Genomic DNA, 21,680 nt, shown 5'->3' with positions numbered 1-21,680 from the left:
TGGACTAAATTCCCTCTGGAATTTTTTCAAATGTCTTAAAATATTCACTTACTTATAATCTCAGACTTAATACAGTTTTCTTGGGCTCAGTGGATCTCTGTTTTGACATATTGTATCTGTTCTATATACTGTCATGTATTATTTAAATACATTTATTATAAAATGGGACATACACAAGCTTTGCAGACTACTAAGGAGGTTGCCCTCTGGGCATATTTTTCTATGAACTGCATCAATCTCATGATCTCTTCCCCCTTCCCACTTTCGTTTACCGAGCATTCTAGTACCAGGCGTTACTATAGTAACATGAAAAGATTGTTCCAACAAAAATGGGAAGGAGACAGCACTGAGCTTGCATCTTCACTATTTTTGGTTGCTGTGAGCCTACAAACCAAGATACAGGGAGAGGAGCTCTCTCCCCTGGTTTACTAACTCCCATTAGAAATGTGATTGTTATAATACTTACAGATTCTTAAAAATTCAGTTCACCAGCTGTTTACTAAGCCCCACTCTGTGTGAAGCCCCTCTGTATACTAGGGATGCTTGAGAAGATACAGTTGCTGCCTTTAAGAATCTTGCAAGCTAGGACACCCCTCTCATTTAAAGGGGCTGTTTTATAGAAATACTGACAAAAATGCCAAATTCAATCACTTTTATGCCAGATATCTTTTTTTCCAAATCTCTTAAAAACAGGCTCTTGGTTTATGGTTATAATATGAACTTTTGTCCTGAATACCCTACTAGTGAGACGAAAATGGGACCTTCCCTTTGAAATGCTTAGCCTTCTGTGGTGCTGGGAGCTCTTGCTGCTATAGGTCATTCACAGTCGTTTACAAACCTTTGCATGCCAGTTACTTTGTTCCCTTGCGACCGTCCTGATGACAGTTCCCTAGGTAGACTAGAGGACACACAAACTCCAGATAGCTGTGTGGTAAAGTAGAAGTGCTTTTATTTTCTTAGAAAAATAACCAAAATACTATGATGGTAGATGAAGGAATTAGAGTAACAGGTGAAAATTTCACTGAATTCTATTTGCCCAAGTAAGCAAGTAAGTAGCAAGCAGCATATATGCCATCTGAAGCTAGATTATTGCTTAGATATTTGCTACCTTTGAAAGCTGTATCATTTCTTGTGGTATACTTTGTATGATACTACTCACTGCACTGAATTCTGTCCTAATTGCAGTTAGAGTAAATCATTTCAGTGCTTAGAGAATATGACTTGTAAGTATAAAGTGAGATTTGTTCCCCCAGTCCCTGAGCACTGCATCCTTTCTCCTTGACCAACTAGAAAGCATTTAGAGTGGTAATACACAGAGATTCTGATGATCCTGAAAAATCAAAGTTGTTGGCTTGGTTTCCCAGCGTAATACATGACACCCACAGCTTAAAGGAGAAGAGGTTATATGGCTCATGGTTTCAGTCTGCAGTGAACTGTGTCCAAGGCAGAGACTGCATGGTAGAAGAGCCTGGCAAAGGAAAGCTGCCAGATGAAAGATAAGTCTTCCAAGCTACCTCCCAGTGGCCACCTGCCTCCTCTGACCAGTATCACATTCAGTTCTCCAAGTTCCAGTTACTTTCCAAATGCCTGAGATTCTGGAGGAAATTTTAGATCTAAGCCATAACACTTGTGTTTGAATTTTATCATTCATTCCAACCCCAGAAAGAATGGGTTTTAAAATAAATGAATGACCCAAAGTCAGCAGAAGATTGAGAAGAACACAGATAGTCCCCAAAGTGTGTAATGAAAATTTGCAGACAGCATTCCAGCAAAGTGGAGAAGTCAGTCTCTCAGGCATCTTTCCCCAGAACACACCTTCTGGGTGAAGATAAGTATAGGCTACAAAAGTAGATCTAATCTCCAAATTTAGATCCAATTTTCTTCCTTTCATCTCTCAAGACTGAGGCCAGCTATTTTGAGCAGTTATTGGTTTTACCATGGAATGGTCAGTATTCAATTGGTATCTACCTTATTGGTGACTTAAGGAGTATCCAGACCTGGACTTCAAAATTCTTGGAGTTTAGATCCTTCTGATATACTTTACATACTTCCGAGATACTTCTGATAATACTTTAGATACTTCAAGAAGTATCGATTCACCCAAAGAAGGCTATCCTTTCTGCTGCTTTCGCAGTTAGTAATAGTTACCTCAGACATCCACATTCTCCTGTCCAGGTTGTTTATGAGCAGGAACCACCCTTGTAGCTGTTATCTGTGGTTAGAAGTTCATTCTATGAAGTTACAATTTTTATTTTCTCAGCAGGAAACTAGCTAGCTTGAAATTACAGAGCATTTTTAAAATTTATAAAAAATACTCTTTCCAGACAACCTTCTGTTCCTGCTTCTAACAATCTGTATGTCTTTGAAGTTTGATATTCTACCATGAAACTATGGGATATTTCATTAAAAATTTTGTCCTTGAGCACACACCCTGTTGGTAGACAGGAAGTCTGCTCTGTTTTGCAGTGATCACTATAAACTGTGCTACGTGCAGCACTCTGTATGGCAGAACTTGCATATGGGATCTATCCTTCCATGATTTGCTAAGGCTGTAATACACCAATTCTGAGCCCTGTCTATGGAGGCCTTTGTGGAACAGTGTCCCTGGCATTTAATGCACACCTCCAAGTTTCCATCCCTACCTGCCATCTTTGGCCAGCAGAGGTGCAGTGAAAAAATATCTCAAGCTTTTGGCCTGCCAAGTAAGGAGGTGGAGTGCTGAGATGTCTGCTGTTGAGCTTCTGTAAAAAGCCTTTCTGAGACCACTGAAAATGAAAGGAATGTTCAAGCTGTTTTCCCCCCAGATTCTAGCATTCTTTTATATTAGCATAGGTAGCAGGGAAACTGCATACTTTATTATTTGACTCACTGTAGAAACACCTTTATGAACCTAGAACTGAATATTATGCTTTTGGCTGTATATGAAGCATTCCTGCACTTTTTCTTTAAAATAAAAACATCAAAGACACCATCCATTATATCATTCATTATATCATCCATTATATCATTCCGCTTATATAAAGACCTATAGGCTGTATTCCCCTTCAAATTTATTACTAGGGCAAAGACTGTCTTTACAATAAATGTATTTGCTACTTCCTTCAAATATTGAGGATTGTGTAATCCATTCAGATCTGCTTTTCCTTGGCTCCAAGAAAGTTCTTTAAAAATATAGGTATAACTGGGCATGGTGGCACACACGTATAATCCCAGCACTCAGGAGGCTGAGGCAGGAGGATTGCCAAGAGTTTAAGGCCAGCCTGGGCTACATAAACAAGTTCAAGGCCAGCCTGCACTACATACTGAGACCCTACCTCAAGAAAGAAGGAGGGAGGAAGGGAAGGAGGGAAGGGAGGAAGAAAAAGAAGGAGAGAGAGAAAGAGAGAGAGAAAGAAAAAGAAAGAAAGAAAGAAAGAAAGAAAGAAAGAAAGAAAGAAAGAAAGAAAGAAAGAAAAAAGAAAGAAAGAAGAAAGAAAGGAAAGAGGGAAGACAGAAAGAAAAAGAGAAAGATGTATGTTCATTTGCAGTTTTCTTAGCCTAGGTTTTCTGGTATAATATTTTGCTACCTAGCCTTGTCATCATGTGTTCTTTTAATATATTTCCCTATTTAAGAATTTTGAAGTTTAGTTTTGTTTTAGTAATTGTGTATTCTGGAAAACCTCCTATTCTTTTTGGACATAGATTAGACATTAACAAAGCAATGAATATAACTTGAGTATAAAAAGTTATCCATGGAGATGTTAAAATATACATGTCTGGAGCTTACCTTGTGACTTCTGACTCAGAATCTCTGGAGGCAAAACTGAAACAGGAGTACATTTTTTAAAATTTTCACAGATGATTCTGGTATGTTCTCCTGATTAAAAGTTACTGAAGTAAGTCAATGAATGAGTGCTGTAACCAAAAACTAGAAACGAAGCAGTCCATGGATTGAATTACAGCTTTCTCATGGGAGACAGCTGGTCAAGCAAGCAGTGGCAGGTGTTTTGGGAATTTCCAAAGTAAAGAGATAAGTTGCTGTGGAGTCGTGATTCCAGGACAGCTGACTTCATTCATTTCTTCATTGTGCATGTAGTGAGTGCCTACTATGTGCCAGGCACTGTGACTGGCACTAAAGATATAGATAATATCTAGGCATTATAATAAATACAGGGATAAAGACATGCCAAGGGCATCATCACAGCCTAGAGAAGAGACATATGGCCTAGTCTTAAAGGTAGATGTCAAAGGGGCTTCCCAAAGGAAGGAACTAGAAAGCTGCCTCTCAAAGGATGAATAGGAGTTACCAAAATGAAGGGTATTCCCAGAGGAGGAACCAGCATACTGTGGGAAACTCTGCATAGGAGAAGTCATCCATAGCTACACAAAAAAACCACTTAAAATGCAGTGCTTAATGAAACAGACATTTGTCATCTCACCACTTCTGTGGGCCAGGAATTCAGGAGTGACAGCTGGAAGCTTCTAATTCAGAGTTTGTCATGTGGCTGCAGTCAAGCTTTCAGCAGGGGCTGCAGCCATGTAAATGTTTGATGGGGCTGAAGGTCTGCTTTTAGAATGTTTAACTCAGTGGCTATTGACAGAACATCTTAGTTCCTTACCACATGGCTTTCTTGATAGGCCCACCGATGAGTTCTCATGACCTGATAGCTGTCTTCTCCCAGAGTGAATGATCTAAGGAATAAGGCAAAAGCCAAGTATTGGGCTGGGGATGTAACTCAGTGGTAGAGTTCTTGCCTTGCGTGCACAAGGCCCTGGGTTTGATCCCCAGCACCACAAAAACACATTTTTAAAAGCCAAGTATTTTTTATTACCTAATCAGAGAAATCACACAGAATCTCAGTAGCCTCACAGATCAGTCCTGTTCAGTAGGAGCGGGGACTGCACAGGGGCATGAAACAGGGATCATTGAGGAGACCTTGATGGTGCCTACCACACAAGGACCTTGTGTTTCAGATGGGGAGTGGCAGAGGAAGCTGGCTAGGTGCAGAGCCTACTCATGAGGGAGTCCAAGGGTCATCAATAGGAGCTGAGGCTTTATCTCTAAGCAACATGGAGCCACTGCATGGGTGGTGATAAGAGAATTGATGGTGTCACTTATATGTTAAAAGGCTTCTTGAACTATATGGGGAACGGGTTTGGAAAGGCAAAGCAAGTTAATGACTGGCTAGAGTCCAGTAAGATGGTACCAACCCACATCAGAACAACTGTGATATAGAAGTATAGGCCTTTGCTACTCAAAGTGTGGTCCTTGCCTAGATAGCCTTGGCTTTACCTAGAAGCTTGTAAATATGCAGGTTCAAACTCCACCCTTTCCATGCTAAACAGACACTCATTCACACGGACCTAAGAGTTTGAGAAGTGCTATTACAGAGGATGCAGTAGAAACAATTAGGGTGGGGATTTAGCTCAGTGGCAAAAGCGCCTTCCTGGCAAGCGCAAGGTCGTGAGTTCGGTTCCCAGTACCGGAGGAAAAAAAAAAAAGAAACAATTAGGATGTCAGAGTTGAGGAAGAAAGAGCAGAGATAACTGATTCTCAGGTCACATTTTCTCTGCTTCAAAACTGCAGTGCATATTGTAAACATTTTACCAGTATCTACAGAATGGGTCTAGAGAGCTCTGTGTATCCACAGTGCTACCAAGGATGTGAGATGTTTTAGTAACACAGTAGGTTTCTCTTTTATTATAAATTGTAACCATGTAAATAATTTTTGCCTGGAGAGGAAATCTACTGCGTACTTCCTTGCTGTAGAAATTTGCACTTTTTCTAAACAGGTCATTTGTTTTACATCAGAGTCTGAAGAATAAGGTATCTAAATTTCCAGAAAAGAGGCCATGAAGAATGGAATAATCTGATAAACAGGAGTGTGGAAAGCTATGAGATAATGCACATCCGGGAAAATGTCCTGATTTCCAGATGATCTTTCCAAGCATTGTCTTTTCTGGGATCAGACGTTGGGCCAATTAACTCCTGGAGCCTCACACAGTAGATGTCTGCCAGGAAATCATTATTCGCATTATGGTCACCAGGAGCCACCATCCAATGGTTTCTGTAGTTATTAAATACAGTACAGGTGCATCATGTGCTGTCCCTGGTCTGCAGCCTAACAGGCACTATCTGTCATCATGTGCCCTGTGATGATTTTTACTCCCCTTCTTCCATCTACCTCTCCACAATCAGGAAAAATTATCACTCTACTTCTGGGTCTCAGAATTGAAGTGAACATGTTAGCCAGTTCTTCAAAGAAAGGGTAGGACACAGTGAGGCATACCGAGGGGGCACAGAATGGAGAAGGGAGAGAGGAAGAAGGAACATACCTCCAGAAAACTGCTGAGGAAGCATCGGTACAGTAAGAATACTTTATTTGTGGAGGAAGGAGTCCCCGCTGCAGCCTGTTTGACTGTTTTTATGGCTACTGATTTAAGATCAACCAGAGCCTTTGCCTCATTCTTCTCCAGCCATCAACTGCTGTCCCTGCTGCTAATGAGATACTTTAGTCAAACTCATCAGAGAGCACTGGGTCACTGGTTCTGGGAGCTGTTAGAGATTGTAAATGGGTTCACTGGGATGCGTCCAACAGAGGATGAGCCAGAGTGAGCCTGGTCCTTTCTCCGTGGCCCTCTGCCTGTATTCCAGCCCCTGCTGATCCGACTTCCCATGCGTTATTGCTCATTTACTGAGTCTTTGTGAGTTGCCTTTTCACAGTGACAGCAAGTTATCAGTTGCCATTTGGAGTAGTTGGGCACATCCCTGACCAGTGATCTCTGAGGCTGCCAGTGGTTATGGACTCTTAGGTAGTAGATCTCTAAGCTGCTTGTTCCCTAGGAACTCCACCCAACAGTTCCAAAGGACCCCCAGCATGAGCATGCTGAAAAGTTTTCAGTGATATATACTCCTCCTGAGTACCAGGCACTCCTACCCAAGGCCTTAGTAAGTGTTGAAAGTAAGATCCACCTTCTACCCTTGGAAAGAAGCTAGAATACCAGTTCAGATTATTCGCTTAACTGGTATTAAGGGATGCCAGTTAAGATTATTCCTGACTTTCATAAAAGATTTTTTGAAAACATTGACATTGAAGAAAATCAGATGTCAGAGATTTTATGGCAAGCCTGACCCCCGACCTTGGCTTTGCAGGTCCTCCCTACCCCACTCTGCTGTTTCATCCCACAACACTGATCATCTTCTGAGCTGTAACACAATTTGCTTCATCGTCTGCCTCCCTCCAATAAGTAAGCTGCATGGGGACATGCATGGGCTGTAGTCAGAAAACTCCTTCCATGGAGCAGGGCCAGTAACTTCCAGTTTCCACCCTAGTTCTATCAGCCAAACGTGGCAGAGGGAGGTGGAAAGGACAAGGTCTTGAGAGGAACGTCTCAAATTCCAGGTCTGTTTCTGTAGAGTAGTTGTGTGGCTTTCGCCAAACCACTAATGGTCATGGTTTTAATTTCTTTTTCTCTAAACAAAGGCACTAAATAGGTTTTGACGTCCTTTATAGTCTTCAATTTATTCAAATAATGTTTGCTGAAAGGGCTACTATGTGCCAGGTACTTTGGAGGTGCTGGAGATACAATGTATTGTTTACATACATCTTATCTTGAGAGGATCTTGTGGCTGCGGTCTGGTTTTCTTAGTCATGGATGCCGATGTTTTCTCCCTGCTTCTTATAAAACTGCCCATTTGAAAATACTCTCCCACCACACATAACACACAGTTCTCCAGGGTACCCAAATCAGCATGTAGCTCTGTCTAGAAAAGGGCCATAATCTCAGCCCTAACTCTCTTTGGTACAACTTGACCAGCCATCTTTTTTGTAAAATCACTATTTGGATCTTTGAACCATCCTAGGGTACTACCTTCTGTACTGCTAATTATTTTAGATCATCAGCATCCAAGCTCTGGACCCCTAAACCCTATCCCAACATCCAACCAGTCTTTTCATGATATTCTCCTTACACTTGACCCCTTACCCTCTCTAGGGGACCAGAAAGGGACAGTTATGTAAAGTGGGCAAAATGGAGCTCACTGACTGAGGGAAGAGACCAACAGTTGTTCTGTGTAAGGATAAGAACCAGGAAAGAAGAAGGAGACCAGAAAATAGGGCTTGAGAACTCTGTGACGGCAAATGTCTGGGGAGTTGGATCGACTGCATCCTTTAGAAAATAGAAATATTAGAAAATATTGACCTTTTTTACTCCTAAATACTATGTTCAAAACCTCTCTTACAAGGCACACAAATTTTCTCATTAACAAGGCTTTTGTTTTTCAGTACAAAAATTTCAATTCAGTATTTCAAAAGTACTCACTTGGAAATAATTTCCTACATGATGTTAAATCTCTGGGGAAAATTGTAGGCAACCTTCCTGTCCACTAAATGCTATTCACAAGAGAAAGCAAATAGCAAGAATTACAGTATGGTTCAGTTGGCTTCACAGGGACAGTCCAACTAGTGTGTGAGTTCAGGAAGTGTCTCATTTGCAAGAGGAGAGAGATCAACACACCATCCACTCCTGACTCTCTCAGGAGTGAGAAGAGACCAAGCTTGGAGATTACATTTAGATTATGAGCCAGTTTCTGCAGAAGTATGCTGAGCTTGTTTTAGTTTTCTCATCCCTCTCTGGCCCACACACCAGCTCTACTATGTGCCAAGCTCTCCACCAAGCATTTTTGCCAAGGAGGCAAAAATGAGTCCTCAGATGCTGGGTAAAGAGGGAGTTTACACCCTCAGGGAGTTTCCTATTCAAGCTGTAAATTATACAGTGTTTTTTTAACTTACTAAATGGGCAATTTTTGACCCATTAAATTAATTAAATACAAACAGTTAAGTGTAAAATAGATCACTCACTGTGCTCTAAGAAGGCTGACAGTTAAGTGTAAAATAATAACAGATCAGCAAATAATAAACACCCTTTGGTAAGACTAGAGCATCATAATTGAAACACATTGAAATTGGGTTGTAAATTCTTGGCTGCAGGACTGAAGAAGGCCTGTTAGAGATGATAATAGCTGAGTAGTGCATCACAGTTTCACTTAAAACCACTCAGACCCCTGGATTTTCATCAGTAAGACCAAACAGGATATTCCCTCCCATAAGGCTTTTTGTCTGTCTTTATTAGACATCTGATTAGTGTCATCTAATACTCACGGGTCCAAAGGGACACACTGGGTCCACTGCGTCTTATTTAGCCTTATAAAAACACATTTTTTCTAAGAAAGGTTTATTATAAAATCAGAGAGGAGACCTCTGGCAGCTTCCTTGAGGTTCAGGAAATCCCACAGACCCTGTGCTCTTTATTGCAGGGAATCATCCAATTTTAGAACTGGCACTGACCTTCTAAGTCAGTTCTCCTTCTTACAGTTGATTGATGAGAAAGCCCAAGGAGACTAAATGACTGAGCGGAGTCACGAAGCTAGCCACATAGCTAACCACAGACAGGGCCAAGTCAGGACCACGGCCTCTGTTTTTGCACTTTTTATGGTAACTTACATGTCCTTTCAAGGGGCACATTTGTCAGCATTGTGGGATAAATAAGAATAAGCCTTAACTTGGAGAAAGTGTGATGTGTGTAAGGTGTTACTAAGTACTTCAATGGAGCAGGAAGGGACCCTAGAGGGCATCTTGTCCACTTTCCTTATTTTCCTGATAAAGAAAAGCCAAGAATGTTAAATTTGATCTTCTCAACCCGTAGAGGTACTTCCTTCTATGGGGGATTTGGGAATGTAGAGGATCTATTTTGGTTGTCACAAAGACTTGTCACAAAGACAAATACCAGTCTTTAATGGGCAGGTATCAGGGAAGCTAAACATATGGTATTGAATGGAAAGTTTCCACTGGAGGAACCATCCAACCCCAGATGTCAAAAATAGCCCAACAGAATCCCAGGTACCACATTTCCTTAGAAAGACCAGAAGACTGGTGTTATATTACCTAGGTTCCTCATTTAACAATTCAGAACAAAGACATGATCAAAGGGAATGCCAACTGATGACTTTGCTTTTATTTGCATAACTCTTACATGCAGTACTGTAATGTATAACATAAAACTACAGTACTGTACTATACAGTACAATCTGTAGAATTTACCATACTGTATAAACAAGGAATAATATACAAAAAAGACATTGAGGCTATATAAACAAGATGGACAGAACTGTACCAAAAAAAAGATGGATCACAAATTCTAGCAGCGGGTAGGTTGTAAGTTCGAGTAGTGGGTTGTAAGTCCAAAGTGTGCACCTCGGTCATAAGTCCAAACAGTCATTAAACAGGTAGATCATTAAGTGAGGAACATCTGTAAAGTTTTTTGCCAAAAGACACAATAGGGCTTATTTTCAAAGGATGTCTTATTTTTTCATGTATAACAATCTATATTTATTCATGCACAAAAATCTACATTTATTGAAATACAGTCATGACATCTTCTTTTGGAGCATCATCGTAACTCTCCAAACCCTGAATTACAACCTGAATTCCTTGGGACTCCATTTCCTGTAGAATCACTGGCCCCAATCTCTCATGTCCAGCAATAGAGCTCTTCTTAAATGAGCACTTATTGTCCATATAGTTTGCTTGTGGTGCATCATTACAATATGCAATGTACTGAACTATGAGGATTCACATTAGACACAGCTATGACCATTTGTTATCGGGTGTGCAAGTTATTTGTGTGTTGTATCTGTACTCTGATTGGTCATTCCGCAATAAGTCTTGAGTTCATCTCTTTACATAGGCATTTATCTCTTGTCCAAAGCCACCAGCTTGAGTATTTACAAATACTTAAATATAATTGGTATTATCACTTATTTTAAGTATCAATGCCAATAGTATTATTTATTTATATTTTATTCTATATTAATATTATTTTATAATGCAGTACCTCAGTCATGTGTTGCAATGAACATACTAAATGTGTCCATCTGGCTAACAATCTTAATCAAGGTTCATTTTTGAGATAGGGTTTATATTACAGCCATTCTGAAAATCATGCTAGGGCTTATTTTCTAGTTAGGTCTTATTTTCAGGGAAATATGGTACTAGGTTCTGATGTGGTTTATATAACAGCAGTTTGTCATTGCGTGTATTTGGGGATGGGTCAACTTCTCACTTTGAAAATCAGATAAAAACTTCTTCATAGAAGCCTAGACATACACAAAAGCTTTCCTCTTAATTTTAATGAGCTTATGAGACACTTTGATCCATCCATAAACCCCAGGTTAATAACCTTTGTCTAAAAAGAGACATAATAGTAGAAGAAATTAAATGTGTTTCTATATTTTCTTATGGGTGAAGATTATCTGTGGTCTATCCAATAGAATAAAAAAAAATGTAATTTTTCCTATCAAGTAGATACAGTGCTATTCAGACTAATAGACTCTCATTCATTCATCAGAAGCATTGGGTTTTCATTATCACTTGAGAATTACAGCTTTTATTTCCTAGTGATGGCCAAACACCACCAGATCTCCCTGGGGCCCTTCATAAAGCATTATTGAGAGCATAACTGAGTGAGAGGTAGTACTTACTTCAGGGGGTTCCTCTTCCTGAGTGCTGAAGAGTGTCTTCTACACTGGTGTATCCTCACTGAGTGTTAGAAGGACTGCAGGTTTTCAGTGCTGTTCAAGCTGTAAATTATACAGTGTTTTTTAAATTTACTAAATGGGCAGTTTTTGACCCATTAAATTAATTAAATACAAAATACCCCCTTTTAGGGTGCTCCATTTGCAACAAGTGGTGGATAATCAAGGGTGGTGGAAAGGAAAGATGGATCACTCACTGTACTCTAAGAAGGCTGACAGTTAAGTGTAAAATAGGTCCATCAGGCCTATCAAATAACTGCTCTTCAAGAAGTTTAAGGCTTTTTGCTCCTGGCAGCAACCCTCCCGAGCTTCTTTTCTTGTCCATTTTATTCAAGAAGAAACTGGCTGAGAGAAGTTAATTAACATTTTGATGGTCAAATCCAAATTCTAACCCAGCCACTTGTGTCTCTTTGGCCAAGTTCTGGCCACTCTTAACACTTCCCAGATACTCTTAGTCTGTGACTGAGCAAACACACTAATGATGCTTTCAAACCCTTAAATTTATCTGCACAATAGGCACCTCCTTAGCTTCACCTTATAACAGCCTCCCAGTAGAACCCAGCTCAAGTTACTGGTGGTCGTTTCAGGATGCCCAGGATGAGACTGCTCACTTTAACATAGCTTCTGTAATGGTCACTGCTGAATCAAGGCTCTGCAGAATCCTGCCAAGACATGTCTGGATTTAAACTGAGCTGAGCATTGATTTTCTTCCCTCCTTCTCTTGACTGGAACCCTTGTGTCCAGACTGATGGGATCTAGAGCAGAGCTGAATGTGCAGTACCAGAGAATGGCAGCCCTTGAGATCTCTGTGGACCTGACTCAGACATAGCAGAAGGAAGATTGCACCTCCTTTGAGAGTGGCTTCCATGTGGTTGGCAGCTTTGTTTTCTCCCTCAACATTCTTTGTTCTCCTCCCCTTGGAGACTTTTCTTTGACTTTATGCAAAAGCAGTAGTGTGCTCATGGAGAAATCTTTTCCAGTGCTTCCTACTGAGGAACTGATAGCCAGCACCTCATTAACTAAATACTCTGATCAAAGAGGTCCTGAAAGCAGTGGGCCCTTGCATCATTTGGCAATCAGGAAGGTGGGACACATCCCGTCTTTCTCATGGAGGATGTGATTTTTTTCAACCCTGATCTTTTTACAGGAGAGCTGATGAAAGAGCTTACTTCAGAGTCTCTGCATGAAATCTACTGCTGTGAACCTGTTGAGAAATATCTCACCAAATGGACTTGTGAATTGATTGTCTATTTGCTTCCCCAGGTCATACCCTGACATACATGAACCAATGGTTCCAAGTTAGTGCTTGATTTCCCTAATTTAATCAACAAGAACTTCAAGTACTCCATTAGATGCTCAAAATTCTCAGTGTCAAGTGTCAAGCCCTTAGGTCTTCCAAAGGGGTAATGAAAAGAGCAAGGAGTCAAAAGACTAACTCCAATTTAGCTTCTATTCTACAACTAACTGCTCACATAAACCATGTCACTTTCTCATCCATTTTCCCAAATGGAAGATGAGTGCTTTACACTTAGATTTTCTCAAAAGCTGTGCTGTTCACTAGAAATATATAAAAAGCGAGGTGAGATTAATTTTAATAATTTGACCCAATATGCAGAATATTCTTTCAACGTGTAATTAGATTATTTCACATTCTATTTCCACATTAAGGTTTTGAAACTCAATGGATATTTATACTTATAGTATATTCAAGCTTGTACTAGGCATATTTCAATGGTTCCATGTGGCCACATTTGGTTAATAGCTACTGCATTAAACACTACAGTCCTAAAATGTTCTCTGCCTATTTTTTCTACTTTGCCATAATCCTTTATTTGAAACTCTCAAAATCAGATCCAGAATTCAGAATTTTTCATTTAAAAAAAATCAGTGCAATGCTCTAAACCTTTTTGGTGGGGGCATGTGGAGCACCACACTATGATCAAATAAATAAGTATTTCTATTAACAAGTATGACAGTAAACACAAAGTGAAATAAATAAAGACCATAAATAGCATCATGTAGGTTGGGTGCTGGCTACCAAGTGAGCTACAGAAAAATTTCTGTTTTGAAGGATTTTGCCTTTTGAAATTACAGATAGAGGATGGTGGAGCTGTACCCTGAAAACTGTACGAGCTTAGCTTTAGTGTTCACTTAGTTGTTATGTTGGTCATACCGTGGCCCAACCATGCAATTCTCCAGTTGCTAGCCATGGATATGGTATGGTACTTGAGTCGTCATCCTTATTTTGAGTGTCAATAGGGGCAGTAGTCTCCAGCAAGCTATAAAGGGTAGTCCATGGGGCCCAGACCTAGATCTGCCAGTAAAACACAGGACGCTCAGTTAAATTTGAATTTCAGAAAAACAGAAAACAAATTTTTAGTAGAAGTATGTCCTGTGAAGTATTTGAATTTTGGACGAAGTTTACCCAAAAGCTAACTTTAGGTGCCCTATACTTTACCTGCTCCTTCTGGGAACCCTTATATGACAAAAGTTGCTTCAGCAAGTAGACCATTGCTTCTTGTGGGGCTAGCCAAGGAGGTGTGAGAGACTTTTCCTGCACACATTTGTTCAGACAAACCGTATAAAGCAGCTGGAAGGTTAAGGAGAATGGAAATCTGGGTGTTCTAATTCCACAATCATAAAAATTAACAGTGACAAGAAATTCAGTTCAAGTAGCATTTACAATCCTCACATGACCAGAGGTCATTGCTCAGGGAACCTTAATGAGCCAAAGGCTAATTGAACAGACATTCTTAATTAACTTTCTTAAACCCCTTAAGAACCTTGTCAGGTCATGAGCCACAGACCAATCATGTAGCCCCTGATTTGGGAGCTTCTTAGTCTTCACCAAGACTCCAGAAAGAAAACCAAAGAGGGTGACTTTGGGATAATCTTGTTTGTTTGTTTGGTTTTTTTGTTTTATAATGAAGGATAGGGAATGGTGGGCATGTGTTGAGAGCATAGTTCCCTCTCTAAATGCCTTTAAGATTAAGAGATGCCAAGAGAAAGTAGTGCCGTAAGACCCATCTGGCTCAGCCCGGTACAGGGAAGGAGGAGGCCCCAAAGAAGGCTTCAGCTGCCATGAACAGCATTATTCCAGTGCCCCCTGCCAAGATGGGGCCTGATATGTTTCAGAGGTCAGCAGAAGCAGAGGACAAATTTGACAGGCTAAGGAAAGGACAGCTGTTAGTCACTCATTTAGCAGGGTCCGCTTGGGGGCCCAAGAACCTGAGTGCCATCGTTTGCACTGATGCAGTGATGATAAGGCAGCAGCAGATAGACCATTGCCAAGCACCTGACCCAGATGAAAGGAGACTAGCAGGACATGACAGACAGTTGCACTCTGTGACCAAGGTTGGAGCCCTGGGCCAGAAAATACGTTGCTGTGAAGGACATTATTGAAACTACTCTCAGTAATGAAAATTGAAGATAGGTCATTTATTTCTCAGTAATTTTGTCATTGTTAAAATTCCTAATCATAATTGTACTTATGTAAGAAATGCCTTCGTTCCTAGTTTTTAAATGTACAGTACAGGGTTTTTGGAGGAGCTGGGCTTGATAGGGTTCAAAAAAAGTAATACTCTGACCCATGCACAGAGAAATATGGCAAAAGTTCACTACTAGTAAATATGCATAAAGGGCACAGAAGTTTATTGTGCTATTCTTATAACTTTTGTGAAGTAATTTTTTAGATTAAAAAATGATGGCAGCCAACACTATCCAAAGCCAGATGTTCAAAGAAATTTCCAAGGGGAAGGGAAGGGATCCCTGCTCCCTGGATAGGGCATTGCCCAACTTGGGGGAGCTTTGAGTCTCCCTGCCCTTTGACCTCACTGACTTGCAGTCTCAGGCGGGCATAGTGGTAAGAATCCTAAATCCAAGTCTATTATCCTGGTGTTCAGTTGGGTACTGCAGGGTCTCAGCTGTTTAATCTGACTGAGGCTCAGTTTTCTAATCTGGAAATTCGGAGTACCATCACTTAGCTCACACCTCACCATTAGTACTGGAAAGAATGAATTAACTCCGACTTTAACCTTGAGGCAGATGACCTCACAATACATGAGAGATAGAAGTAGAAAGAAAAATTGTCTGGGGCTACCAGTGAACAGTAGTGACACTGAAATGGAAGCCAAATGTCTTGGATTAGAATGCCAACTCTGCCATTTAAACCTCATGGTTTTAAAACAAACCACTGTGCATCTCTTGCTTTACTTTTGAAAGGGGAATGCTAATATTTGTTGTGCATAGTTGGTGCATGCATCAAATAAGATAGAACAGAGAGGCACTTGGTAGACTCTAGATACTGAGGCCATGTAGCATGAAGCCTGGCTGCTACTCAGAGTGTGGCTGTCACCTGAGATAATTAGAAATGTGGCTGCTCAGGAGCACAGATGTGGACCTCTGTGGACCTGCAGTCAGAATCTGCATTTAACCACATTCCCACAGCATTCATACACACATACATGAACATTGAGAGGCTCTGAGGTAGGACACACCCCTGAGTTGATTCTTAAGTGGTACCTTCAAGAGGCCTACCTAGATTACTTAGAACTAGGCCTTCAGAATGACCAGGGTCTTCCTGCAGAGACTTTTCATCTCTGACATGCCTAGGAAACTCTTCAGCTTGGTGTTTTAATTCACAGATGAACTGGATCACCAAAAAGATTTCAGATGGCCCCAAAGAGGGATCCTGTGTCTGGCACTAATTGAACAGTATGCCCATGTTACACTGTTGTGCATTTCCATTTGATCATCATAATTTTATTTTTTATTTCCCTACTTGTTACACATGTAAGAATACACTTACTAGTCCCACCTGCATGCCTTTCTAAGAGGGTGAAGTACATTGCAGCATTATTTGTAATCGTGAAAAGTGGGACAAACCAAAGTGCACATGGGAAGGAGGAAAGGTTAATAAAAACTATCAAGAAGTACTATGCAGGAGTTAAAAGGAGCAAAGCTTATCAATATTAACATGAAACATTTTCCAAAAGATACAGGTAAATTAAAAATGTTCAGAAAAGACACCTAAATGAATAGCAGTGGTATTTTCCACCAATAGAATTGGTGAGGAAGATAGAAGTAACAAGACTTTCTGTCTTTTCTCTCTTGTTTACATTTTTAACATTAAAAATATAGTCATGTGTGCAATTATAAAATTTAAGTATGATTTTTGTAAAGAGTGAAATGGTGATGGTTTGTATCCACATCTGAATATGTGCAAATAAACAAAAGGTAAAGAAAAAAATTATTTCTTTCTCAGATTAATAACCCAGCATTTTGTGTATGAAAATGTATTAATCTTTCTGACCCACTGGTTGGTAGGAAATATAACACAACAAAGAGGTGAGGAAATAAAAACCATACATTCCAACCTGTACAAGAAGTTCCCAAAAACCGCTGCATTTCAGGTCTTAATTATACTGTCATTTCAGTTTCATCCTCACCTAATTCTGAGAAGTGACAGATTTCTCATATACTCTGCAATTTAATTACAGTTAACTCCTTACAGTTTAATTATAGGAAAATGCTATTTTTTCAGAACCTGGCCAAACAGAAAGCTTCACATAATCAAGAGCTTTCCTCTGTAGTCTGCTTCCTGAAAGCAGATAAGACTGAAACCAGGGAACTCTTCCAAAAAATACATTTCAAGCTCTGTCATGCGCTCAGTACAGATGAAGCTTAGTTTCTTACACCTTCAATGTTACTGCTGTTTGCTGATAACTTGAGTTTATAATGATGGCAGTGAGGTCCTGCAAGCTGCTAATGTGACTTCAGAAATTTCAAGGAAAGATAAAATTATGGGTGATGTCTGAATTTTCATTCTCTGTTTTTGAAAATTAAAATCCATATGCCTTATATCTGGTGCCTCTCAGGTACCCAGGAAACAGCGTCTCACAATTAAATGATGCAGGAGGACAGACCTGTGTAGATAGCACTGTGGACAGCCACATTGCAAGTGCTTATCACTGCATGTGCCCAGTGGCTCCTGTACTGCGCAAGTCAATTCTAAAGCATTCTGACAGGAGACTTTGGGCCAGTGGAAGCTGCTTAATGCTCAAGGGTTAGACGAGGTGCTACTTTGCCCCGTAGCTAGCCGTTCTTTCTCATCTTCCCATTTAGTGTCTTCTTGGGAAAGTCAAAAGCTCCTGTTTAGAAGCAGCAGCAAGTTGCACCCTGCTCTGCCCAGCCCTGCCCATTCTGGAGACACCTCTGGTCACTGTGGGCAAGTTGAAATGATGCTTGGCCCTCTACAGTTATCCCTTTCCCCCATTCTCCCACTCTGCTGAGAGTCCTAGATTTCTCAGAGTGCTAATTAGCACTAGCATGTTCATAGAAAACATTTATTCAAGGAGCCACAGCTTAGGGATTCTAGCCCACGTCACTGTCCTACCTCTCTCAAGGAAACTGGCTTCTCCCTGTTACTTCAGTCTATCCTCACATGGCTGCAGTCACTACTGAGTGGTACTTTGTCCCCTTTCTACAGAGCAGGAATTGCTTCCTTCAGTTCCAGCAGCCTGAAAACTCACAGCCAGCACATACCTAAAAATGCTGAACCCCAGCTCCAAGGGCTATTGCCACCAATGGCTGCCTGGTGATTGACCAGCTATTATCACATCTTTCAAAAAATGGCTTTCATAGCTTCCTCTCAGTTTGTTTTTCAGACTTGCTGCCTGCATTGCTCAGATCACCCCAAATTAATGACAGTACCCTAACTTATTCAAGCCAAGAATGATCTAGAACCTTCCTTTTTTACTAGTTTTTACAAGAATATTTCACTTTGTGTGAGTTAATTCTTCAGTTTTTTCTAATTCACTAATATTGAATTAGCAACATCTATTCCATGCTTTGAAGGTTTTTTTTTGCTTCAGCAAATATATATTCACCAATATTTCTAATTGACAATTTTTATTTATTCTTGCCTCATTTTGCAGTCTTTGTTTTATAATTTCTTTCTGTTCAAGTGGAAGATATTACTTCATTTATCTTTGAGTATTCTAAACATACTTATTTTAATATCTTAGACTGTCACATAAAACACATTTCACCTAGAGCAGTGCTATCCAATAGAACTAAAATGACAGATATTATATCTGCACTGTCTTATGAAAGCCACTAGTCATTGAAGCTATTGAGTGCTTGTATTTCATTTGAATTTTATTAATTTTATTTAAATTTAAATAATTCACATAGCCAGTGCCTACCATATTGGTTAACACAGATCTAGAATAAATTTTTACTCTTTTTTTTTTTTTAAGCTTTTTTTTGGTTTTTTTCCAGTACTGGGAATCGAACTCACGACCTCGCACTTGCCAGGCAGGCGCTATGCTGCTGAGCTAAATCCCCAGCCCCTAGAATAAATTTTTAAATGATTGCTGATTTTTGCTTTTGGTAATAGGTTTCCAAATGTGTTCTTTGATTTTTAGGTGCAGGCTTATTTCAGGTAAAAAATTGTGTGTGTGTGTGTGTGTGTGTGTGTGTGTGTATGATCTTCTCTCCTTATTTTGTGGTTTACTGTATTCTCCACTGGGAAACAAGCCTAGAACCTGGATTTAAAGTAGTGTGGGGAGACTTCTCTTCCAGAGACATATTGTGAATATTGAAGAACCCATGGGTGGCTTGCTTGATTCCTAATCAGACTGTGTCTTTGCTGGTTTTCCTCCTTAGACTTTCCACTTGCTAACAGCTGCAGTCCCAACAATAGCTAATAATGACACATTCTTACATTCTACTTTCACAAGCATAAGAACCTTGCCTGAGTCCTACACTTCAAGCAGTGAGCAAGGTTCCAGTCCCCTGACTCCTCTGTATCACTTTATCTACTTTCTTCCTCCCAGAGCAGGGTACCATCACTGGGTACCATTGCTTCAAGACTGAGCATACCTGCTGGCCTGTGGCTTCAACCCCTCTCCTTACTATACCTGTGTCCCATTTCTGGCCCATGTACATGTTTATCTTGTTTGAGTCCAGCTGTGTCTTTTCAGTTTTCTGTTTGTATTGTAACTGGCATTGTGCTTGGGGTGGGAGTGGAGATACATCAAGGTATGAACTTACAGAGCTATCTTGACCAGCGGTGCCCCTCCAATAATATTTCCAATCATAACATCCAAGTAAAGACTTTTTTACTCCAGTATCATCATTCCCCAAGTATTTGGTCACACATATGAAAGAATACAGTAGCTTCTTATTAAACACTTGTTTAGTAAATATATGAAATATCAAACCTGAAAACAAACATATGGAAACCCATGTTTTTAATAAACCCCTTTTATAGTATCTTACTGGGATAATATAAAGTTATAAAACTCTTACTGAGTAACACAGTCCCCTAGAAATAAGGTAAGCACATAATTTATTATCTAAAACCAGATATTTTTTAGAGTAAAACAATATTCTCAATAATTAACCCAGAACAACCTTAAATTGAAACTGTCCCAAACAAATCAGAATAAATGGTGACTTATCCTGTACCCATCTTGGTTTTTAACTACGTGAGATTCCCACATACAGCAAAATGTCTTTCTCTTTTTGCTTATATCACTTGCTACTTCAGATGTTGAACCACAGCAGTAATTTTAAACCCCCTTTCTCTAGCTATGTCTGACCTCTCCTTCAAAAAGAATCAGTCTTTTAAAAAAACTCAATACCCAAAGTAGGAGATTATTTTCTCTCCCTCTCTGATACTCCCCCAAACCCGAAATCTGTTTTCTACAACACTGTTAACAAAACCTTATGATTCCTCCCTATATACCCTCCTGACTATCACCCATAGCTCTAGGTTTCTCTTTATGAAACCCATCATCATTTCACTGGTCTTCTCCAGGCAGCTATAGCTCTGATAACCCTTGGTCAACCTACCTCACTGGCCATTTAGCAGTATACTGGCCATTCTCCCTCATGACTTTTTGAGTCTAATGCTAGAAGTGCCAGTACTCTCTGGTGCTCCAAAGGAGCGTGCTGTGCCTGGTGTTGCAATTATTGACTTCCTGTATCAGTTATGGTTCACTAGAGGAAGAGAAAAAATATATAAGCATGTGCGTGCATGCACACACACACACACACACACACACACACACACACATACACACAGAAATTTATAAAGTAGGCATACAGCAGCTGCCTGTGGAGTCAAGGGTGGAAGCATGCAAAAGGGCCATCTGTACACTGGAGATACAGAGGATCCAGTGGAAAGTTGAAGGCCTGGAGCTGACTTCAGAGCCCAGTGTGAGTCCTTCTCAAAAAGCCAAAGGGTTTGCACTGGAAGCCTGAAGGAATTGGAGACAGTCATCCAGGGGCAATTGTGAAGACTAGAGCTCCTCCAAAGAGGCAAAAAGGAAAGCTTCCTTCTTCTTTTCCTTTTTATTGCCTCCAAACTACAAAGCCATTAGTTGGTGCCACTCACATCCAGAATGGGTCTTGCCTCTTTAATTCATGGCTTACTAGTTAATCACCCTGACACACCCAGAACTGTGCTCCACTAACCTGATAGGTGTTTTTTAATCCATTCAAGTTGACACCACAATTAAGTATCACAACTGCTATGTAGCAAACCACCCTAAACCTTGGCAGCTTAGACAACAACCATTTACTCTGTCTCATGGTTTAATAGGTCTGGGTAGGACTCAGCAATGCTGCCTCTGCTCCTATGGCATTGCCTGAGAACACTTGGCAGTATTCAGCTGACAGATGGGCTGCCCTAGCTGGAAGTTCCAGAATGGCTTCACTCACATACCCAGTACCTTTGCAGCTGATAGTGGGAAGACAGCTCTGTTGGGACTACCTGTCAGTTGGATCACCTGCATGAGGCCCCTCCTGCACAGTGGTCTCAGGGATTGGGTTCTCTTACACAGCAGATAAGAGCCCCAGAGAACTCTCCCAAGACAGCCAAGCAGAAACTGCAGAGCTTTTTATGATGCAGCCTCAGAAGTCATTTTTATTGCATTCTGCTCTAGAAAGTCACAAGGCCAGCACAGATTTGAGAGGGAAAGGAATTAGACACCACTTTTCTTTTTTTTTTTTTATTTTAAAGAATAAAAGAAGGATAACATAATAATAGGGGGGACTTAGCAAATTACAGACAAAATGGTAGGAAATTATCAATGGTTAT

At 40.3% G+C, this 21,680-nt stretch overlaps 1 protein-coding gene and 1 long non-coding RNA gene across 10 annotated transcripts in view; one reads left to right on the top strand and one right to left on the bottom strand.

The window, feature by feature from the left end:
* Nucleotides 1–5,349, bottom strand: part of LOC102030650 — a 28,498-nt gene extending 23,149 nt beyond the window's left edge. The window contains exon 1 of the long non-coding RNA XR_264254.2: nt 3,767–5,349. This is a non-coding gene — a long non-coding RNA (uncharacterized LOC102030650). The remainder of the gene's footprint in view (nt 1–3,766) is intronic.
* Nucleotides 1–21,680, top strand: part of Tmem108 (transmembrane protein 108) — a 326,253-nt gene that overhangs the window by 212,475 nt on the left and 92,098 nt on the right. The gene's annotated exons all lie outside the window — the stretch shown is intronic.

The sequence above is a fragment of the Chinchilla lanigera genome, unplaced genomic scaffold (genome assembly GCF_000276665.1).
Source record: "Chinchilla lanigera isolate Chin_1 unplaced genomic scaffold, ChiLan1.0 scaffold00100, whole genome shotgun sequence".
Lineage (NCBI taxonomy): Eukaryota > Metazoa > Chordata > Mammalia > Rodentia > Chinchillidae > Chinchilla > Chinchilla lanigera.
This window is presented reverse-complemented; position numbering and strand designations above follow the sequence as displayed.